The sequence below is a fragment of the Stegostoma tigrinum genome, chromosome 34 (genome assembly GCF_030684315.1).
Source record: "Stegostoma tigrinum isolate sSteTig4 chromosome 34, sSteTig4.hap1, whole genome shotgun sequence".
Classification (NCBI taxonomy): domain Eukaryota; kingdom Metazoa; phylum Chordata; class Chondrichthyes; order Orectolobiformes; family Stegostomatidae; genus Stegostoma; species Stegostoma tigrinum.
Window position 1 is genome coordinate 5,770,698 of NC_081387.1, and position 22,688 is coordinate 5,793,385.

Genomic DNA, 22,688 nt, shown 5'->3' on the forward strand with positions numbered 1-22,688 from the left:
TGCTTTTAAGTTCATTAAAAAGGTATTTGACAGGCTGTCTGTATTTAAAGTTGTCATGGCACCAGAACTGGATGAGACGTGTTCATTTTGGCAGGAAGAACATGCGGAGATAATACAAAGGGTGAACTTGGAAGTGTGTAAAGAACAGAGGGCCCTGGGGTTTTCTGTGCATATATCATTAAAAGTATCAGGATTGGTGGAGAGAGTACTTAATAATGCTCAGGGCTTTGATAATAGGGACTTATAAAATGAAAGCATGGATTTGATATGGATTTTTTACAATACAGCAGTTAGAGCTCAATTTTGATTACTGAGTCCAGTTTTGGGCACCACACTTTAGGAAGGATTGGAAGGCAGTAAAGGGCAGAACAGGTTTATGAGAATTGTTTCACAGATGAGGATCTTCAATTACAAAGATAACCAGAAATATGAAACAGATGGAGAAACTGGGAGAATGGAATCTTCACAGGTAAGAAGATGAGAGGATGTATAGTGGAAATCAGAGAGCATGGAGTGGATAGTAAACAAAAAAAATCTGAATGCTAGAAATCAGAAACTAAAACAGAAATTGTTGGGGAGAAAAGAAATCAGATCTGGCAGAATCTGTGGAGAGAAAGTAGAGTTAACATTTCGGGTCCAGTGACTCTTCTGGACCTGAAACATCAACTCTGCTTTCTCTTCACATCTAATGCTAGAGCTGCTCAGTTTTCCCAGCAGGTTTTATTTTTGTCGAGGATACTGGTAGCCAGACTATCCTTAGAAATTAAAACAGATGTTGAGACAAGAAAGGGGGGAGTCAGATATTGACCAGCTGAAGGTGAGAGCAGGGTGAAAACTGGAAACTGGTTTTTACAATTCTGGATGAGAGAGGGAATCAACATTGACAATGTCATAGCTGTACCAGAGAGAGAGTTCAAGATTGGGATCTGAATAGGATTGTAACTGGGAATATTTCATGTACCCCATAAAGAGACAGGTGTAACTGGAGTGTAATTAATTACACCACAGCAGAAGAACAGCATCTCACTTACCACCTGGGGACCCTGTAGCCTTCAGACTGCAATGTCATGTTCAGTAATGGTAGGACCTAAACATGTTCCTCCACATCCCTCATCCCTCTACTCTAGGCCTTGTCATCACATCAGCTCCTTTCAGTGCAGCCAACCCATTTGCACGTCTTTATAGTCCCTACTAATAGATTTTCTCCTTTCTTGGCATACCATCATCCATCCTTTTGTTTGCCTGATTGCCCGCGTCTCCCTCAGGGCTCTGTCTTTACCTATCTTTACTCGATGAACCGCCCCCACCTCTCCCACATCCTTTCATGGGCATAGGAAATACCTTTTTTTAAAAATGACTAGTCCTGATAAATGGTCACTGGACCCGAAACATTGTCTTTGCTTTCTCTCACCTCGGTCTCTACAATGCTGCCAAATCTGCTGACATTCTACACCAATTTCTGAGGAATTTAATCTGGTTCTTTGTCATGTGACCTGTACAAACTGGAGGGGTTAAACCCTTAATCCGGCTGGAACAGACATCCTCACAGGGTGATTCGATTGGGGTGGGTTTATACCAGCTTGTCAGGGGCATGGTATGCTTGCTGTGGGGCATGGTGTTAATTAGGCGATGAGAGTATGTTCTAACATGGGCAATACAGCTACCATGGCTGACTTCAAGCTGCAGATGGACTAGATAAAACAAATGAGTACTAAAAACAATGGAAGACAAAATTTTATTTCAATTCCCTCATGGCATATGGGTGTCATTGGCTGGGTTTGGGTTTATTGCCTATCCTTAGTGACCCTTAAGAAGCTGGTGGTGAGCTGATTTCTTGAATATATGCAGTCCATCTGCTATAGGTAAATCCACAATGCCAGGAGGTAGGCAATTGCAGGATTTTGATTCAGAAAAGTAATGATGATACAGTTCCAAATCACAGTAGTGAATGCCTTCAAGGGGAAATAGTAGATAGTGTGCTTCTGAGTATCTGTAAATCTAGAAGGAAATGGTAACGGCTTTGCAAGGTGTTGTCTCAGGATCTTTAATTTCTGTGGTTCATCTTGTAGATAGTACACAATCGTGCAACGGATCATCGCAGGTGGAGAGAGTGGATGTGGTGACAATTAAACAGTTTGCTTTGTCCTGGATAATTTGAAACTTAAGTGGTGTTCTTAAGAGTATTTTAAGTATACGGGGAGTATTCCACTACACTCCTGACTTGTGCCTTGTAGATGGTAGACAGACTTTGGATTTAGAAAGTGAGTTACACAGTGCAATATTCCTCAACTTAATGAGGTGGGCTTGTCGAGTTAGTCAACCAACTAGAGCATTTCATTTTAATCTAGTTTTTGTAATGCAAGTGTGCAAAATAATCATCTTGTTCTTAAACAACCTACTGGAGTGAGTCGTTACTGATAGAATGTTACATTATGTATGCAAATGAAGTTCATTCTGAATCAAAAATGTTAAATTTTAATAAAGGAAATGATGAAGGCATGAGTGAGAAATGGTTGAAGTGAATTGGAAAAATACTGTATAAGGCATGACTGTACAAAGGCAATGGCTAGTTTTTAAAAGGTTTGTTGCATGGCTTACAGCAATCATCTATTCCTTCATGCTACAAAACCACAAAAAAGGTCAGTGAACTGTGGCAATCCAGAAGTTCTGGATTGCCTAGGATTAAAAAGGAAAGATCCAAAAGGTTGCTCGTAATAGCAGTAATTCTAAGGATAGGGAGGTTTATAGAATGCATTGACAGAGGACCGGGCGACTGTTTAATTATTAATTCAATCTGGCAAATAAAATATTTAAGAGTCTGTGAAAGCTTGTATAGATATGTAAAACGAAAACACACGATCAAAATGAAGTTGAATGTGATAGATAATTTATATTGGGGAACAAAGAAATGGCAGAGAAGTTTGTGTATATTTTCGATGAGAAATATACCAGATGTCTCCTGAAATAAGAGACCCAGTAATGACTGACAATGAGAAGTTGAAGAGAACTAACATTGCGAAGAAGATTTATACTAGAGAGCATAAGGTCATACTGGAGATATTAATGCAGCTTAAAAATGGATAAATCCCAAGAACCTTGTCGTCTTCATCCCAACGTGTTTGAAGTAATAAAATGTGAGGCTGGATGAACACAGCAGGCCAAGCAGCATCTCAGGAGCACAAAAGCTGACGTTTCGGGCCTAGACCCTTCATCAGAGAGGGGGATGGGGGGAGGGAACTGGAATAAATAGGGAGAGAGGGGGAGGTGGACCGAAGATGGAGAGTAAAGAAGATAGGTGGAGAGAGTGTAGGTGGGGAGGTAGGGAGGGGATAGGTCAGTCCAGGGAAGACGGACAGGTCAAGGAGGTGGGATGAGGTTAGTAGGTAGCGGGGGGTGCGGCTTGGGGTGGGAGGAAGGGATGGGTGAGAGGAAGAACCGGTTAGGGAGGCAGAGACAGGTTGGACTGGTTTTGGGATGCAGTGGGTGGGGGGGAAGAGCTGGGCTGGTTGTGTGGTGCAGTGGGGGGAGGGGACGAACTGGGCTGGTTGAGGGATGCAGTAGGGGAAGGGGAGATTTTGAAACTGGTGAAGTCCACATTGATACCATATGGCTGCAGGGTTCCCAGGCGGAATATGAGTTGCTGTTCCTGCAACCTTCGGGTGGCATCATTGTGGCAGTGCAGGAGGCCCATGATGGACATGTCATCAAGAGAATGGGAGGGGGAGTGGAAATGGTTTGCGACTGGGAGGTGCAGTTGTTTTTTGCAGTAGGTGGCTATAGACATAACTGGTATGTTCTTATTATCTTTTCTTGCTGGTTGGAAAGTAGTGAATGTCACTCCATTACTTAAGAAGACTGAGAGAGAAAACAAGGAATTACAGAAGTGTTAGGCTCACATTAGTAATAGAAAAACTGCTAGAATATATTGTGAAAGATGAGATAAATACATACCTGGGTGTTGAAAATTGATTTGGACCTGGTCAGCATGGGTTTACAAAAGGAAAATTATCTGACAAAATTGTTGAAGTTTCCTTAAAACAGAATTTTAAAAGGAGCCATTGATGTAGTATACTTAATTTTCAAAATACGTTTGAAAAACTTGCCTTAGAAGGCTGGTTAGAAAGATTAAAGCACATGGGATAGGAGATAACACACTGGCATTGATTAATGGTTGGTGAATAGACAGGAACCAGTGTCAGTATAAACGGTCATTCTCATATTGGTAGGTTGTGCTTCAAGGAATAGTACAAAGATCAGTACTTGGGTTCCAGCTGTTCACAATATATGTCAAGGATTTGGAGGTGAGGACCGAATCTAATGTTTCCAATTGCACCTCATATCAACATAGGAATGGGAGTAGGCCATTTCGCCCCTTTAGCCTATTCCACCATTCATTGCTGACTTGTGGCCTGAACCTATATCCCTGCCATGGGCTCATACCCCTTGGCATCTTTAATAAAAATCTGTCCATTTCAGATGTAGCAATCTACAACTACTCAAGTAAAATCAAGGCATTAAAAAGGAAAGCCAGAAATATGAGCACTGTACGTAAAATAAACATTGCACAGAAACTGTCCAAAAGGCAATGTACTCTGGGAATACCTAGCCAAGACACTACGAGACACATATTCCCCTCCCCTGTCCACCTGCCAAAAGGATGGGTCCCTCCACAAAAATCACATCCACTCTTCCTTCACTCCAACATCCCCCCCCCTCCGTCCAAGGCACCTTCCCTATCATTTACCTCCTCCCTCTTCAGTATCCAACAGCCCAAACATACCGACCAGGTTAAGCAGCACTTTACTTGCACTCCATGCAATCTAGTCTATTGCATTCGCTGCTCACAATGTGGTCTCCTCGACATTGGGGAAACAAAGCATAGACCAGTCGACTGCTTCACCAAATATATACGTTCTGTCCACAAGACCCTGCGCTTCCAGTTGTCTGCCACTTTAACACACCTCCTTGGCTAACATCTCTGTCTCAGTGCAAGTTGGAAGAACACCTCATTTTCCACTTGGGGACCCTGCAGCCCTCCAGACTCTCAATAGAGTTCAATAATTATAGAGGATGAACTCTCCCATGTCTTAGCCCCCTACCCCACACACCAGGCCTTGTTATCATGGTCTACCATTATGCACTACCTATTGTTAGCCACTGATAGTCTCCATTAACAGCTATTCACCCTCCCAGCCAGAACATTACTGACTCCTTTGTCTGTCCGATTGTTGTTCTCTCTCTCTCTGTCCCTTCCTGTTGTTGACTCCTTATCCCCAGCCCCCGTTCTATCTTCTGTATATAAACTGTGGGTTGAGAGGATGTATAGTCCAGGTAGCTGCAGGAATCAGTGGGTTTGTAATGGATATTAGTGGCCAGTTTATCTCCAGAAATGGAAACAGAAATGTCAAGAAGGGAAGGGAGGAGTCAGAGATAGACCAGGTGAAAAAGTGAGAGCAGGTTGGAAATTGGAGGTGAAATTGATGAAGTTTTCCAATTCCAGATGAGGGGGAAGCAGCACTGATGATATCACCGATGTTTGAGAGAAAGAGTTGTGGGTGGGGGCCGGAATAGAACCAGAACAAGGAATGTTCCACATACCCCATGAAGAGACAGGCATAATTGAGGCCCATGCAGGTATCCATGGCCACCCCTCTTACCTGAAGAAAATGAGAGGAGTTGAAAGAGAAGTTGTTGAGGGTGAGGACAAGCTCGGCCAAGCGGAGGTGGGTGGTGGTGGGTGGGGATGGTTCAGGTCTTTGCTCCATCAAGAAGCGGAGAGCCCTCAGACCTTCCTGGTGGGGAACGGATGTGTAAAGGGATTGCACATCCATGGTAAAGAGGAGGTGGCTGGAGCTGATAAACTGCAAGTTTTGAAACTGGCGCAAGGCGTCAGATGAATCATCAATATATGTGGGTAAGGACTGTACCGGGGTGGGGGGGAGACTGAGTCAATCTTCGGAAACTTGAATACTTCCCAGACCCTCCGCTTCCGAATTCTTGGTCTGCTCTTTTTCCCTCCCTTTCATCCATCCTTCCATCGGCAGGCAGCCATCTGTTAGTCAAGGTTTGCATTCTTTAATAAATGTTTTAAATCATTTCCCGTCCACCCTCCGGCTCTAATACTCCCCTGTCATTACCACATCTTCACCCTCACTGCCCGCTCGTGAACGGAGAGACGAGGAATGCAACACTACCCACCGCCGTCTCTCTCAACGCGCATGCTCCAAAGACGCCGAGGCAGTGCCAGAGATAACGGGAACTGCAGATGCTGGAGAATTCCAAGATAATAAAATGTGAGGCTGGATGAACATAGCAGGCCAAGCAGCATCTCAGATAAAATGTGAGGCTGGATGAACACAGGAGGCCAACCAGAGGCAGTGCGTCTGCACACCGCACGCGTGGCCTGGATAGAGGAAATTCTCAACCGCGGGGACTTCTGGGTATATAAACTAGCCATTATTATTTAGCCCCTTTCGTTAGATGAGGAGTGTGGGCGGAGAGATGGCGTTTGCATTCAGTAAAACTTGGAACTAAATTATTCTTGAATAGTGGGAGCAAAGAACAGAGAAGTGTAAATGTTCCGAGAGTGTTTTGAAGTAAATTTTCAACATCTTTGTTCAGTTTGAAAAGACTGCAAGACTTCAGAAGTGGGCAACGTTTTCATTGGGGAACACTTAAAGGCGGTAGTCATTCTATAATGAGTTTCGGGCCGATTAAGGCAAAGGACGTTGAACAGTAAGAAGTGATCGTACGAACAGGAAGATTGATTGCTTCAATACATGTCTTGATAACTAGCCGAGGAGGCAAGACATCAGATTTGAGGAATTCAGTCCAGTTGTGGGGAAGGTGGAACCTGTACAAGCTAGACAAGATACACCTCAACTATTCCCACTCGGAGATTTGCTAGTGCTGTTGGACTGGGTTTAATCAGACCATTGCGGATTCAGACCTAATTGGAAGAACATAATGTTGATAACAGGAAATAGAAAAGATGCAAGGAAGACTAGAAAGCAGGAGAGAGAAAGCTGAGCATCAAGTCTGGTTTGAAAGTGGAATGATTTCGAAAATATTACTTCAATGGCAATCTACCTGAATGCCTTATTGTGAATGCTATGTCCAATCAATTAAAAGGTTCAAATAGAGCTTATTGCTATGATCTAATTGTTATCATAAAAACAAAGGCAGCATGTCTATCAGGACTGGGAACTGAATAGTCGAGGAAATTCGAAGATTAGGAAGAAATGACTAGTAGGAAATAAAGGTGATGTTGCAACTAAGTGATGTCATTAATGGACTAGTAGGGGAATGGCTCAGATAGGAAGTATGTGGGAGAGAGAGTAGGAACTGAAGAATCTGAGGTAACAAGGTGTAGAGCTGAATGAACACAGCAGGCCAAGCAGCACCAGAAGATCAGGAAGGCTGATCTTTCTAGCCTTAAGGGCCTAGGCCTGAAACGTCAGCCTACCTGCTCCTCTGACGCTGCTTGGCCTGCTGTCTTCATCGAGCTCTACACCTTGTTATCTAGGGAATATATGGAATGTGTTTAGGTGTCGCTAAGAAACCTCAGGGGGCAGCCAACATCAATTAGATTCATTTATAGGTCTCTAAATAGTTATGGTAATACGTGGCATGGCGTTAATCAGGAGATGAGAGAAATATGTTATATGGACAGCACAGTGGGTTACTTCTATCTGCATATATAATGAAAAATACAACTAAGAACTGAAGCTGTGAAGAACTAGATTCTGGAGTCTGTTTAGGGTGATTTCTGAAATCAGTATGTTGAGAGCCAATGAGAGGATGCATTATTTCAGGTGTAGTATTTTGTGGTTTTTAAAAATGGCTAATTAATAATCTTGTTATTTTAAAAAAAGTCTTCAGGAGTGAGTGATCTTAAGATAGTAGAATGTTATATAATCTTTGCAAGTGTGGTAGTTCATTCTAGCAAGGGTGTTAAAATTTTTCATAAGGGAAATTATGAAGGCCTATGGTCTGAATTCGTTTAGGTGTAATTGGAAAATAAATTAAAAGGCATGACACTGTACAGGCAATGGATTATCCCATAACTTGCAGCCACTATACATTCTGTCAACTTGTTATGAAGAAAGAAGATGTCAGTCAACTGTGGCTATTAAAAGACTTTCATGAGTGTGTAAGAGTAAAAGCAAAGGCCTAGACAATTGCCAGAAATAATAGTAATTCTCAGTATTGGACGTTTGTAGAATGCAACAAATTAGATGCAAAAACTGATAAGCAACAGGGGAATAAAATGCTCATGTACTCGGGCAAAATAAGATAAAAACAGATGGTAAACACCTATCAGATATATAAGATGGGAATGCTTGCCCAACACAAATAAAAGTAGGGTCAAGACAATTTAAAAATGGGAATAGACAAATGGGAGAGAAGCTAAATGAGTGCCTTGTGTTTGTTTTTACCGAGGAAGATACCATCCGTCTCCAAAAATTTAAGATCCAAGTAACCAAGGAGAATAGAGTTAGAGGGAACTAACATTAGTAATAAGATTGTATTGGAGAAATTAATGAGGTTGGAAGTTGATAAATTCTCAATGTTTGGTAGTCTTCATCTCAGTATTGAAGGAAGAGGATGAGAGCTTTTTTGGAAGGTAAAAGGTGGAGACTTAGAATAAAGAGAGTGTGTTCCCATTTACTGAATTTGATGCATTATATTCTTGAATTCCTCAGAATACTGATCGAGCACTTTTTGTTCAGTCCAGTGGCACAGCAATTAGTAAAAGTTGAAATGGAATCAGACTGGCTTACTTTATGAAAGTTAGAATTAATTCAGACCCCAAACAGTTGGGAAGGGATAGAGGACAGAAATATAGACAAATTTCAGTGTCATAGATTTCAACTTCAACTGTGATAGACTAAGTGCGAAAGGCTCAGAGGAGGTGGAATTCTTATAATGTATCCAGGAGAGCTTTCTAAGCCAACATGTAGAAAACCCTACAAGAGAAGAGGTGGTACTGTTTTGAGTGTTCTGGGTGTAGAAGCCAGACATGTAGCACAGGTGTCACTAAGAGGACATTTTGGTAATAGTGACCATAACTGAGTCAGATTTAAGATAGTTATGGAAAAGAACAAAAGGATAAAGTTAGACCTGAAACAAAGGTTCTGATTTGGGATAAGGTCAATTATAACATACTCAGACAGGATCCAGCTGCCTGAGTATCTAACAATGATGAGTTGAACTACAAAAGAGAAATTGAGAGCTTGGTGCCATGGTCCAATGAAAACAATCTATTTCTCAATGTTGGTGAATCTGAAGAACTGATCATTGACTTCAGAAAGAAAGGAGGAGAACATGACCCCATCTACATCCACAGAACTGAGGCTGAGAAGGTGAAGAGCATCAAGTTCTTGAGGTGACGATAATGGACTGCCTGTCCTGGACTTCCAATGCAGATGTGACTGTCAAGAAGGCACATTAACTCCTCTTCTTCCTCAGGTGGCTCAGGAAATTTGACATGCCCATAAGGTCCCTCAAACACTCTTTTTCTTCTCTAATTCCTATCTGTTTATAATAACAGTCTTTGACTGTTCATTGGTTTCCTTCTAAGACAATCCATTTATCCCTGGGATCAGCTCAGTGAATTTTTTCTGGATTGCCTCGAATGCCATCAGATTGGGGGCCAAAACTGTTGACAATGTTTCAACGTAGTCTAACTAGAACTTGTACAATTTTAGCAAAACCTTCACATTTTTACACTCCATTTCCTTTGAAATAAATCCCCTGACCTTTTACTCCTTCATGTTGCTGCTTAAAACCTACCACCTTAACTGCATGCGCTTTTGCAGGCTAGTGTTAAATATTTCCCAATAACATTCCTGTGTTTTGAGACCATTCATGACATTAAAATAGCTAGATAACTGGAATCTGCTGTTGTTTTTCTGACTTTCCTCCTTGGGTTTATAGTCTTATACCATCAAAAAATACTCTCCTTAATCAACAGCAACACCCTTCCTCCTTTTCTTTATTTAATATATTTCCAGGAACTCATCGCAGGTTCTTAGACAGCAGCTTCAAAACCTGTATATTCCACCTTCCATCCATGGCAGGGTTAAAGTTCATGAACTTCATCCTGAACCCTACTGTGGATGTATCCATGCCACATTTATGGCAGCAGATCCAGAAGACAGCTCACCACTTCTGAAAGGCAACTATCGATGGAGAATAAATGTCAACCTTACAAGCAATACTTACATCACAGATGTAAATAAAAGCCCCCCCCAATCTTGGGTATTCACTAACCAATCACAATCCTCTTTCAGCTGGAGATAACACGCTGTAAGCTGGAGGAATACAGCAGGCCAGGCAGCATCAGAGGAACAGGAAAGCTGACGTTTCGGGTCGGGACCCTTCTCTGAAGAAGATGCTGCCTGGCCTGCTGTGTTCCACTAGCCCCACATTGTGTTATCTCAGACTGCAGCATCAGTGGTTCTTACTACCTCTTTCAACCTGATTATGTCTGCGACAGCCACAACATTGAATTTCAACACTGCAATTCACCTGTAATTGACCAGTCCTAATTACCAAACCTCATTCATTAATTTCCCTCCACAGTGACTCTGATTTAGGTGTTAAGAAGTCAATTGGCAAACTCCTCTTAGGTTACATTTACAGAGTTTCATTCCAGTACCTTACCCCACTGGGAGAGCTTAGCCTCTGCCAGGCTGCTGAGTTCAATTTGACAGGCGTGTTGATCCTCATCTCCAGCACTGATCTCAATCTCTTTCTGGATCTGATGTGTTCACACTCCCCACCAACACCTCCACCACAACTGATACTCTCCTTTGCAAACGCAGGAGGTGCTATACCTGCTCCTACACCTCCACTCCCACCTCTGTCCAAGGCCCCAAACAATCCTTCCAAATCTGACAGAGATTCACCTGCACTTCATCTAATCTGATTTATGGTATCCATTGCTCCCGAGGTGGTGTCCTCAATAGTGGGGAGACCAAATGCAGACTTCGGGACTATTTTGCGAAGCATCTGCACTCTGTGCACACCAACAAACCCAACCTTCTGGTTGCCACCCACTTTATCTCCCCCTCCCACTCCCCTGGTGACATGTCCATCCTTGGCCTCCTCCATTACCAGAGCAAGGTCAAATGTAAACTGGAGGAACAACATCTCATATTTTGTCTTGGGAGCTTACAGCCCAATGGTGTGAATATTGACTTGATCAGTTTCAAAACATTTCCCCCCACATCCTGTCCATCTTCTAATTCACATATCTGCTCCACTCTTCCCAATAAGCAATTATAATAACCTCCAACCTGCGTCACCAGCTTCAAAATCTCTCCACTCCAAACTTGCCCATCTTTCTACTCACCTGTCTGTTCCACCATTCCCACTGACAAACCCCAATAACCCCCTAACTGCATGCACCTATCTCCATCTACCATCTACCAACCCTCTCGCCAACCCTACCAGGGGATTTCTGGGCTCCCCTCTATCTCGCCAGTCCTGATGAAGGGATTTGACCTGAAATGTTGCTTTCCTGCTCCTCTGATGCTGTCTGACCTGCTGTGTTTTGCTAGATCTAGATTTATTGATTCTGGCTTTCAGCATCTGCAGCCCTGACTGTTTCCACATACAAAGGATTGTCAGCAGCCATTCTGTCACTTTCAGTGGGATACCATGACCAGACGCATATTCCCATTCCCTCCTTGAAAGCATTTTATAGTGTTACTCTGGTCTAGTTCTCCACCATTCCTAATACCATCTCACACTCCCAACAGTACTTCCCTAAAAAATTGCAGAAGGTATAATTTGCGTTTGTTTATTTTCTTCCTCCTCAATATCCAAGGCCCTCAGACACACCTCCCTGATGATGCAGCAATTCATTTACGGTTAATTCAACCTGGCCTACTGTGGTCACAATGTGGTCTCCTTGACATGGGCAATATGAAATACAGACTAGGTGACTGCTTTGCAGAAGACCTAGGTTCTGTCTGTAAAAATGACCCCGAGTTTCCTGTTGCCTGCCACTTCAATACACTACCATGCTCCCTTGCCAACATTTCTGTCACAGGCCTGTAGCAGGGTTCCAGCGAGCCTCAGCACAGCTCAAAGAACAGCAGTTCATAATTTTTGCTCTGAGGAATGGTCATCAGACTCAAAACGTTAACTCTGATTTTTTTCTTCACAGATGCTGCCAGGCCTGCTGGGCTTTTCCAGCAACTTTATTTCTGAGCAGCTTATTTTCTGCTTGGGGACACTGCAACCCCTAGGACCAAACATCAAGGCCAATAACTTCAGAAACTAATTCCATTCTTCCATGTTACCCACCCAACACTCGGCCCTGTTATGACGTGATCTGTTCTGAGGAAGGGCCACCGGACCCTAAACGCTAACTCTGATTTTTTCTTAAAAACCGAAAGAACTGGGGATAGAGTTCACGGATGCCGAGCTTTTGCAGCAACTTCTGTTTTTTTGTTCCTGTTATGCTTTAAGTATAATCGCTCATTCTCACCTCCGCCTCACCCTGTCATCACATTATATTGGTTGCTTTCACGACAACCTCGTCCATTTTCTCCTTCTCTTAGCTCATATTATTATTTAAACAGCTAGTCTTCTGTCCAGGCCTGCTATCCATCTTCTCCTTGGTTACCTAAATCTTTCACATCCATCTCTGGACTCCATGTCCACCTTCCCCAACCTTGTCTTTAGTATAAATACCACTCCTCCTACCGGCTAATAGTTCAAATGAAGACACACTGGATTGCAAGTGTTAATTCTGCTTTCTTCCCACAGATGCTGCCAAACTTGTTGTGTCTTGCTTGCAATTTTTGTTCTTATTTTAGATCTTCAGCATCCACAGTTTTTTGTTTTAATTTATTTGTACTTTGAATATTTCTGCAGCACCCCCTTACCTATCCTTACAGATCTTAAAGCTGCTCTTGATTCCAGTGGTAAGGAGGACTCAAGCTGTTTTTGTTAATGTTTTGCTTCATCAAATTTAGGAACTGAGTGGAACCAAGGCCAATATCTATAATAATTTTATCTGGTAAGCCATGAACAGCTAACTTAGATCAGAACTCATCCAATATTTGTTCAGTATTAGTATACTTTTACTTTGTTCTACTTTAAGTTGCTATAATGACTATTAAGAACTTGTTGTTTCCTCATCACACTAAGAACTGTATGACCTCTTTAAAGTGGTCAACTTGGTTGTATTGCATCAAGGTTATAATGAGGCTTCTGGCTGCTTTTTTCTACTGTTTTGGTGCAGAGTATGTCTGTGTGCCATTCATTCTGGATTGCTGTCTATACCAGGCCAATAAGCAAATAGCCATTGATTTTGCCACCAGCATTAATCCTATCATTTCCCAGCTATTTCAGGTCTGCTAAAGGGTCACTGAAATTGAAACATTAACTCTGCTTTCTCTCCACTGAAGCTGCCAGACCTGCTGAATTTTTCCTGCACTCTCTGATTTTGTTTCAGGTTTCCGGCATCCACAGCACTTTGTTTTATTATGATGACTGGATCTTTCCTTTCCCACTACAAGTTCCTGTCTAGTCCTGAGCAGATGTCCTGGACCATGGTAATACATGGACAATGGAGCCATTTGGGATCTCAGCTTCAGAGCATGGTGTCAATCACCTTCATGAGATTGTATTGCACTATATTCCTTCCTATTCCCTGTTGCTGAATGGCTTCCTGGACCATGATGCAACAGTCACATAGCTCATCTCACTGCAAACCCCACTCTCATCCAAACAAGTTGAAGGAACCTTAAACCTGAGGACAATAATAAAGACTGAGGGTACTGACCCCTAACCTACCTCACTCATAGCCTTGCTGTCCTATCCCTTAACACTGGCCAAATCCAATGCTGAGAAGTGTGACCCCTCATAGGATCCATGAGCTGGTTTTTTTCCCCGAAAAGGGATGGCACTTTATATCCAGCAGACATGGCATCAGGTCCCAAAAATCCACCCATTCTTCACAATACAGGAGTCCTGTACATAGGACACTCCTGTTGAATGGAACATAGACATCTGGCAGTGTCCAAACTCTATCAGTATGGTTTGTGCGTGTTTGTGTGCGTGTGTGTGTGCGTGTGTGTCCCAATGAGGCCCGGTCCAATCTATCACATGTCCCCAAAAACCTCACTGACCGCAGGCTGGAAGCACTCAATGGACTCTCAGCACTTGCAGCATTTTGCTGAGAGTTCCAGATTTACACCCCCATTTCCGTGAAGAAGAGCTTTCTGGTTTCACTCCAAAATGACCTCACTCTAATTGATGATGGTTCTCTCGTATTCCGGATTCCAACACCAAATATTGTATACTTCCATTAATGGGATGTTTTGAGACTTTACTGGAGAATGAAATCGGGTGAGGGCCAAACCAGCGTTTCAACCAATCCCATCAATTTCAAATGAATGGGTTTTGTTTAAATTGTTCCCAATCAGCACAAACTGGGAAAGGATCCAGGAACAGAGACAATTCTAATATTATTCCAATGTGTTTCAGAAATCCCAGAAAACAGTGTGGTAACATTCCCATTCTGTAATTGTAATTGGATTAGTCACTGCAGTAACTACAATATTTGGAATAATCATCTGGAAAAGACCCTGCAGAGGTAAAATTCAGAGAGAGAGGAATGTAAAACTGATGGGACCAGTTGAGTGTGGGGAATCTCCAGTACTAGGACCACAGGATACTGTGTTGAATGGAACTAATTGAATTCCCACATAGAGATACACGCATATAAATATATCTTGTTCCCTATCTGATCTTTCAGGCCGGGTCTAATATTGTTCATTGTGGTCACCACATCCTTACTGACTGAAAATCGATGGAATGGGAGAGATCTTCAGAGGCTCTGTAAAGTGTAAGCATGGAGGTGAGTGTGGGATTGAGGATTTCTTTCACAATCATCATTCCCTCACACTCATTGTGTTCTCACTCTCTAAGAATGGATTATTCCCCATTCTAATGGACATTTATTTCTGCAGATTCACCAAGTGGGACCAAGCAACAACTCACAGTAAGTGCCTGAGGGGAATGTTGGGAATGAATCAGAAAAGTTTGAAAAAGATATAGCAATATGTTCACCTGGGAGTTTCTCAGGATGACACATGTCCACTCCCCTCATCTCCAATCCCTCAACCCCCAATCTCTTATCATACACATCCCGATACCCCTACTTCCTCCCTTTCCAAAGTGCCCTCATTAATCCCTCACTCTCCATTCCTTATCCCCCACTCCTTTACCTTAAAAGCCCTCAATCCCCACTCATTCACCATCCACTTCTGCACTGTTCTGTTAATGTTGACAAAGATTCTTTCTCATTCGCTGGATACAAGATACAATGTCACACTGTAATTTTATATTTTGCTCCATTTCACACATTCTGTTTTAATTTTCTCAGATTCTGATGTCTCCGTTCAAGGTCATTCATGATCCTGTAAGAGATATTTTAGCTTTCCTCCACTGAGATATTTTTAAGAATTTCACTCCCCTCCTGAGCCTGCCTCTCCCTCCCAGACACTGTTAAAACCTGTCAGACTAATTTCACTCCCCTCCACACATTGAAGTGATACCCTTTTGTCTGTCCATTTCTTATCTTGTGGGTTTCCTCGGTGCTATTGCAGCACTTTCCTGGAGTGTCACTGAGGGATAGTGGGATTCTCCTGCTCCAGGGTGAACATGTCACTGCAGATACTCAGATTTACAACTCTTTGTTCACACCCAGTTCTTTGAGGATTGAGATTGCTTTTTCTTGGGTTTGTGTTTCCACAGATTGCTCAGTGGATCCATAGTTTTGGATCTTGATTCTTCAGGTTGGACCTTCTCAAGTCATGCTTTCATCGCATCTCAGAAATGTGAGCAGTGTCACCATCAGAGGGATCTTCATGGATGGTTTCTCCCTCACTTTCTCATCTTCACTGGCCTCAGTTGGTCAATGATTTACTGGAAATGAAGCAATTGTCCTGAAGTGACTCAGAGGCATATTTCATATTATAAGAAATAGGTCAATTTTGCACTTTGTGTCAACGATTTTAGTGATCATGTACATATATGTATAAATTTTGCAACTTTCTTTTTTATGTTGACAAAAATCTCTATTTATTTGCTACTATTTTCTATTTATTCAATTTTAAGCTGAACAGATGTGTTTTGAAATCAAAGTAACCATTGTGAATTCTTGTTCGATGAATACATTTTCTAACTGGGGCTTATTTACATAGGCAAATAACTGTTACTGCTTGTCATGAGCGTTTAACTACAAATACCAATAATTGTGGTTGGTAATTAATAAATAATTGTTTCGGGTTGATTTTGAGCATATTCTTCTTCAATTAATTCACAAGAAAGGGTTAATTCATTCAGTCAGTAGCTTGTGGCTCTTGGGATCAGCAGTTGTTGAGCTTCAATTCAATGTCAACTGGGGGAGTTAAGACCATTCAACTCCCCAACACCTTTCCCCAAACCAACCAGGAAGCACAAAGTGATGTTTATATGTTGTGTGTTTAGAGTTCGGTGGTTTTTAATATCTTGGAGTGTTCATTCCCTGGGGGTGGAGTGTCCTTTCTGAAGGATCTGAATGAGTGTGAACAGAGGGCCAGGGAGTTGCTGGGAATCAGAAATACATCACTAACTGGTGACCAAGCCAGGATTGGATTGAGGAAAGGCCAGGGTCACCAGCTGAATGTTTCAACCGGGTTTGAGCACACGGGCCTCTGGGATGTGACAGATGAAGAGGAATCTTATTGCCAATGTTTTCCTCTGACAGGTGTTGTCTTTAGACACACCGGCTGGAGGTGGTGGGGGGCAGTTAGTTGTGAGGTGGTTAGGGTCAGCAGTCAAGGGAGTTCAACGGAGACCTGGAGCAGTCACTGAGCCCCAGGTCACAGAGGGAAGTGAGACGGTAACTGAACTAGAGGGGGAAGGGGAGTGACATCCAGATGAACAGGAAGGTGAGCACCTGGGGTGAGAGGGCAGGTGATGTGGCACTCTCACTCCTGTCCTCATGCTGCACCTTCAGGGTTAAAATGTGGGGAGTGTCCTGAGCCTGGGATGATAATCAGATCACCAGCTCTCTGTCTCCAATCCCCTCTTGGTCTGAGGGAAGCACAAAGGACAACTATGAAGATGATGGTGTGGGGTTACTAGGAGAGTGTGTGATAAACTAGTCTGATCTGTCGAGGACCGAGGAACCTCCAACAGTTCAAGGACTCACTCCGTGATCTTCAGTGACACAGGGACCACCTCAGGCCCATGGTGACACTGTCCTGGAAGAGATGTTCATTCCTCACCTGAGGAATGGCCTGGTGGCTCAACATGACAAGCACCTTGACTCTCTGCACTTGAGCAGAGATGAGAGAGTTTCATACAAGGGCTTCTCAACAGCTGGGCCTTTGGAGAAAAAACATTCCGGAATCATCCCACAGTCCAAAGATATGCAGATTAGGTGGATTGACAGTGTTAAAGTGACCATTGTGTCCTGGGGATGGGTCTGGGTGGGATGTTCCTCGAAGGGTTAGTGTGAACTTGATGGACAAAGTGGCCTGCTACACCACTGCAAGGATTCTATGAAGTTGCCATTATTCAGCGCTGTCTGGCACAAATATCCTGTAAAGTCTATTTGCTGCTGAACTAAAATATGCCTTGTTTTCCTCTCCATCTCCAGAGCTCTTCTGTCTGATTTCCTAGGGGAGGGAGAGGGATTTTCTCCATATCAATGTCCAAATCCATCAGCCCCCAGCTACACTCAAGCTGCCCGGCTTTTAACAATCCAATTATGCTCTTCACTGTGTGACATGTTGAAGAGCCTTTTACCTTAAAATATTGCAAGTCAGGTAACTTGATGTGAAATCCAATTTACATTTAAAGGTTTTAGCAAGATCAAACTTGATAAAACTTCTTTTATGTTATATCAGGAAAAAAAAACTTGATAAGAAAGTCACGTGTATTTCTGTATATTGTAAAGGCTATTTCAATTTTATTAAAAACAGCAATTAAATAAAATCCATTGAAAAGTCAGATAATCAGACTAAAACTTTACAACCAATTGCAAAATCAGATACATTTCAACATTTAAATGAACAAACTCTCTGATCTGGAAGTTCCATTCTGCTGGTGTTTCTGGAAAGATGGAACTGGGATATGCTCCTGGATAAAGCAACCCAAAGATTACTCAGTGAAACACCAACATCAGCTCAGGGAACTGAGCCTGAATTCTTGTGTCACACACCCCACTGTTAGAGCAGTGAAAACCTGTTCAGAGCCAAATAGTGTGTGATGGAAATAGGAATCACATATTTAGACCATAATCTGAAATGCAATCACTTAGCCCTGAGCTTCCTGACACTGCCAATGAAGATCAGGTGATTAAACAAGATCCTGACACCAAAATTCATTTAAAAGCTGAGCTGTTAGGTACTGAAGCATAGCTGTCACGGTTCCAGTGTCAGAGGATCCAATCCTGAAGCTGATCTTTTCAGGAATATTTCAGGGTGAACAGTAGGATGATAAAGTTTACTGAAAAGCAAGACAGAGGTTTGTCATTGGGGAAGTTATTGACATTGAGAAAGTATGAGGAGAACCTTCCTTGAAGACCTCTTCGACATTGCTGACACTGGATGGAAACACCGGGGAAGGCAATGGCCTATAGTGTTTTCACTGGACTGTTAATCCAGAAACGCAGAAAATGTTCTGGGGATCTGGGTTCAAACCCTGCCATGGCAGGTGGTAGAGTTTGAATTCAATAAATATTTGGAATTAAGAAGCTAACAATGACTGGGAATCTAATGTCAATTGTTGGATGTACCCATCTGGTTCACTAATGTCCTTCAGGGGAGAAACTGTCATCCTTACCTGGTCTAGTCTACATGTGACTCCAGACCTACAGCAATGTTCCTGAGGAAGGGTGGCCAGATCTGAAACTTTAATTCTGTTTTTTCCTTTGCAGATGCTGCCAGACCTGCTGAGCTTTTCCAGCCGCTTTGCTTTTGTTCCTGAATTACAGCATCCACAGTTCTTTGGGCTTTTATTAAGATCTTGATCGGTTTTGACAGGTGTAGATTTGGACAGGATGGTCACCCATTTGTGAGAAAATGCTTTTCCTTACCTCTGTCCTAAATGGGTGGCCCCTTGTTTTGAAATATCGACTCCTAGCTTCAGATACTCTTATAAGAGGAAACGTCCTCTCTTCAAAATGCGATTGAAGCAGAATATTTGAGTATTTTTAAGACAGAGTTCGATAGATTCTTCATAAACAAGAGGATGAAAGGTTTTCATGGGTAGTTGGGAATATGCAGTAATCAGATCAACCATGATCTTACTGAAAGTCAGAGCAGGCTTTAAGGGTCAAATGGCCTACTCCTGACCCTATTTCCTTTGTTCACATGAATGTAATGAGAGCAATGGGGCAAACGCTGAAAATTACAATTGGATCCATATCAGAAAAATCAAAATGTCACTGATTGAATCATGGAGGAAGCTGGAACTGAGACTTCAGAAGCTGAGAAAATAAAAACAGATTGTAAGTACTGTAATAGAACATAAAAACAGAGAGTGTGAGATATTCCCTATCATTGCCTGGGCCCAGGATTCAATCAACTTCCCAACCTTAACTAAACAGACTCCCACAGCACAGAGGGAGTGGAGAGTGAGGGTCCCAAGTGAACCTCACAGTATTATCCCCAGGAGAATGTGATTCTACACCTTCCAATTCCGTCTAATCATTCCCAACACTGTTCCCTCTTTTTTGGTTCTTATTTAGTATTTAACCCACTGCCACATTTCTTCCAGGCATGCCCACCTTGAAGAAGTTCTGCTCCTCACTCCGACGGGATTTACGTTCCAATCTCTCTTCTTGCCCACAAACTTTAATTTTACTCTCACTCCTGGTGTTTGACCAGATATTTGCCAAAACTCATTTCCACAGCCAAATCACATTCTTCAGTGACTGCCTCTGGGTCAGACTCACCCGACGTGGATTCCATCTCAAGTTTCATCCCTCATGTTTTGAATCCTTCCAGGATCACAGATATCTCCATGATGTTCAAGGTTCCATGGACAGCTGCTCTCACCACATCCTGAGATCCACACTCAGTGCCATGCGGCGTCATCACATGTATACTCTTAACCTGTTCTGAGGAAGGGCCACCGGACCTGAAACATTAACTCTGTTTTGTCCACCACAGATGCTGCCAGACCTGCTGAGCTTTTCCAGCAACTTTGTCTTTGTTCCTGTTCCCTCAGTTACTTACTGTGAGCTGTTGTGTCGGTCCCATTTGGTGAATCAGCAGAAAAAAAATAAATGTCCATTAGAATAATCGATTCTCTGAGAGTGAGAACACAACAAGTGTGAGGGAATGGAGACTGGTATTCAGTCAGTGAGGATGTGTGCGTGCGTGGTGGATTTAATGATCAATATTAGACCTGGTCTGGGCCAATCACACAAAGGGAAAATCAGACAGGGAGCAAGGTGTGTTTATATATGTGTATATGTGTGTGGGAATTCAATCAGTTCCATTCAGCACAGTGCCCTGTACTTCCAATACTGGACGTTCCCCCGCACACTCACTCTGTCGCCATAGTTATACATTAGCCTCTCCCTGTTTCTTAACTATCCATGGACTTTTCCAAATGATTATTCTGATTATCCCAAAAATAACAGCCAGTAGAATGATTACTGATGAAATGACACTTCTAAGATGGGAGTGTCCTCAGTTGTTTTCCAATATTTCTGAAACAGAATGGAGTAATGTCAGGGTTGTCTCTGTTTCCAGATCCATTCTAGGCTCTGTGTTGATTGGGGAAAGTTTTAACTGACCCCACCCATTGAAAATTGATGGGATTAGTTGAAATGCTGGTTTGACCCTCACCTGATTTCACTCTCCGGTGTAGTCACTAAAGATCCCATTGATGGGAGTATACACTGCGTTGCCCCAATCCTGGGGGTTACCTTCCCAGACAGTTCAGTTCTCATTCTCCCCGATGTCCCTGTGTGCCGCTCTTGCTCAATACCCAGGGTAAAAATGGACAGCCCGGGGGCAGCATCACTGGATAGTTTTCACATCAAACTTCAAAGCGATGGGGAACAAAATGACTGCAGTAAAGTGATAACAAAGTGTGAAGCTGGATGAACACAGCAGGCCAAGCAGCATCTCAGGAGCACAAAAGCTGACGTTTCAGGCCTAGACTCTCTGATGAAGGGTCCAGGCCCGAAACATCAGCTTTTGTGCTCCTGAGATGCTGCTTGGCCTGCTGTGTTCATCCAGCTCCACACTTTGTTATCTCGGATTCTCCAGCATCTGCAGTTCCCATTGTCTCTGATTGCAGTAAAGTGAGCTCACTTTGTTCAATTTTGTAAGGTTATAAAGTTCCAATCAATGCTCTGAAGGTGTAGTGATAGTGTCTCTATGCCTGAGCCAGAGGAGAAAATACTGGAGTACTCAGCAGTTTGAGTAGTTTCAATGGAGAGGGAAATGTTCATAAGTTGAAGAGATTTATATTGGAAGTGAAACTTTGATTTTGTTTCTCTCTTTCCACCAATGATGCCAGACCAGCTGAGTTTCTGCAGGATTCTCTTTCTTTGAATAAGAAGTCAAACTAAGATTGCTTTATCAGCTAAAGTTGCAAAATTGGTGCTTCTTACAGAAGACGGGGGACGCAAAATTAACATATTATAGGGTTCTGAGGAACATGCAATCTTCCTGAAAGCTTATGGACATTTTAATGATAGAATTGTGAAAACAAAATTGGTTTTTACCAACTTCAGCACACATCCAGAGAGGAAAGATGTACAATGAGAACTTATCAGATCCTGCTTCATGCACAAAATGTGAGACAGCTAGATCAACAGTTTGCCTAGAGTCGGTGAGAGATGATGCCACAGTCAATTAGAACAGAGCGCATGAAGGCTGCACTGAATTGAGTTCTAACTTTAACTGGACTGAGTTTTTTTTTAATCAATCTGTCCAGGAATACTATGGCACAGCTCTAGGGCAGGTGGGGCTTAAACCCAGGCTTCTGGCTCAGAAGTGGAGACACTACCACTGTGCCACAAGAGCCCTTATCACCTTTTTTAATGCTTTGTGCAGACCCTGAAAGATTTTAATAAATCCTTTGGAATTGTTTCAACTCATTTGCATTGTTGAGGAGACACCCATAGGCTTGGTCATAAACAGGTCTTTGGTCTGGATTTAAGGGAAACAACATTTCATTTTTGTTGACTGAGTATTGAGGCAAATGACAGTTCAGGCACTGCTACAAAAGAAGCACGATGGTACAATCCACCAAGAGCTTAATCAAAAGCGACTGCAATGGGCCAAGGCATGGCCAGGGCTTGAAGTAAGTGAGCGAATCCTGCTCAAAGAATTGCTCCCAGAACTGTCCAGAGATTGAGGGACAAACACTGAGACAAGTCTCAGCTGATCAAAGAAAGAGTGGTTGGATTTGTGTAAGTGAAAACTGAGGTGTTAAGCTGGCAGTGAAATTGCTCTTGAATTGAGTATTTGCAAAAAGATAGCCTCGGAAAGCAAGATGAAATTTGTTTTAATATAAAGCAAAGAACCACGGATACTGCAGATCTGAAACAGAAGCAGAAATTGCTGGAGAAACTCAGCAGATCTGGCAGCATTGGTGGAGAGAAAGCAGAGTTAACATTTTGAGTCCAGTGACCCTTCTGAAGAAAACTC

The 22,688-nt window shown here is 42.6% G+C and overlaps 1 pseudogene; it reads right to left on the bottom strand.

Moving 5' to 3' along the window:
* The window catches only part of LOC132206192 (saoe class I histocompatibility antigen, A alpha chain-like), a 40,984-nt pseudogene that overhangs the window by 1,162 nt on the left and 17,134 nt on the right, over positions 1–22,688 (bottom strand).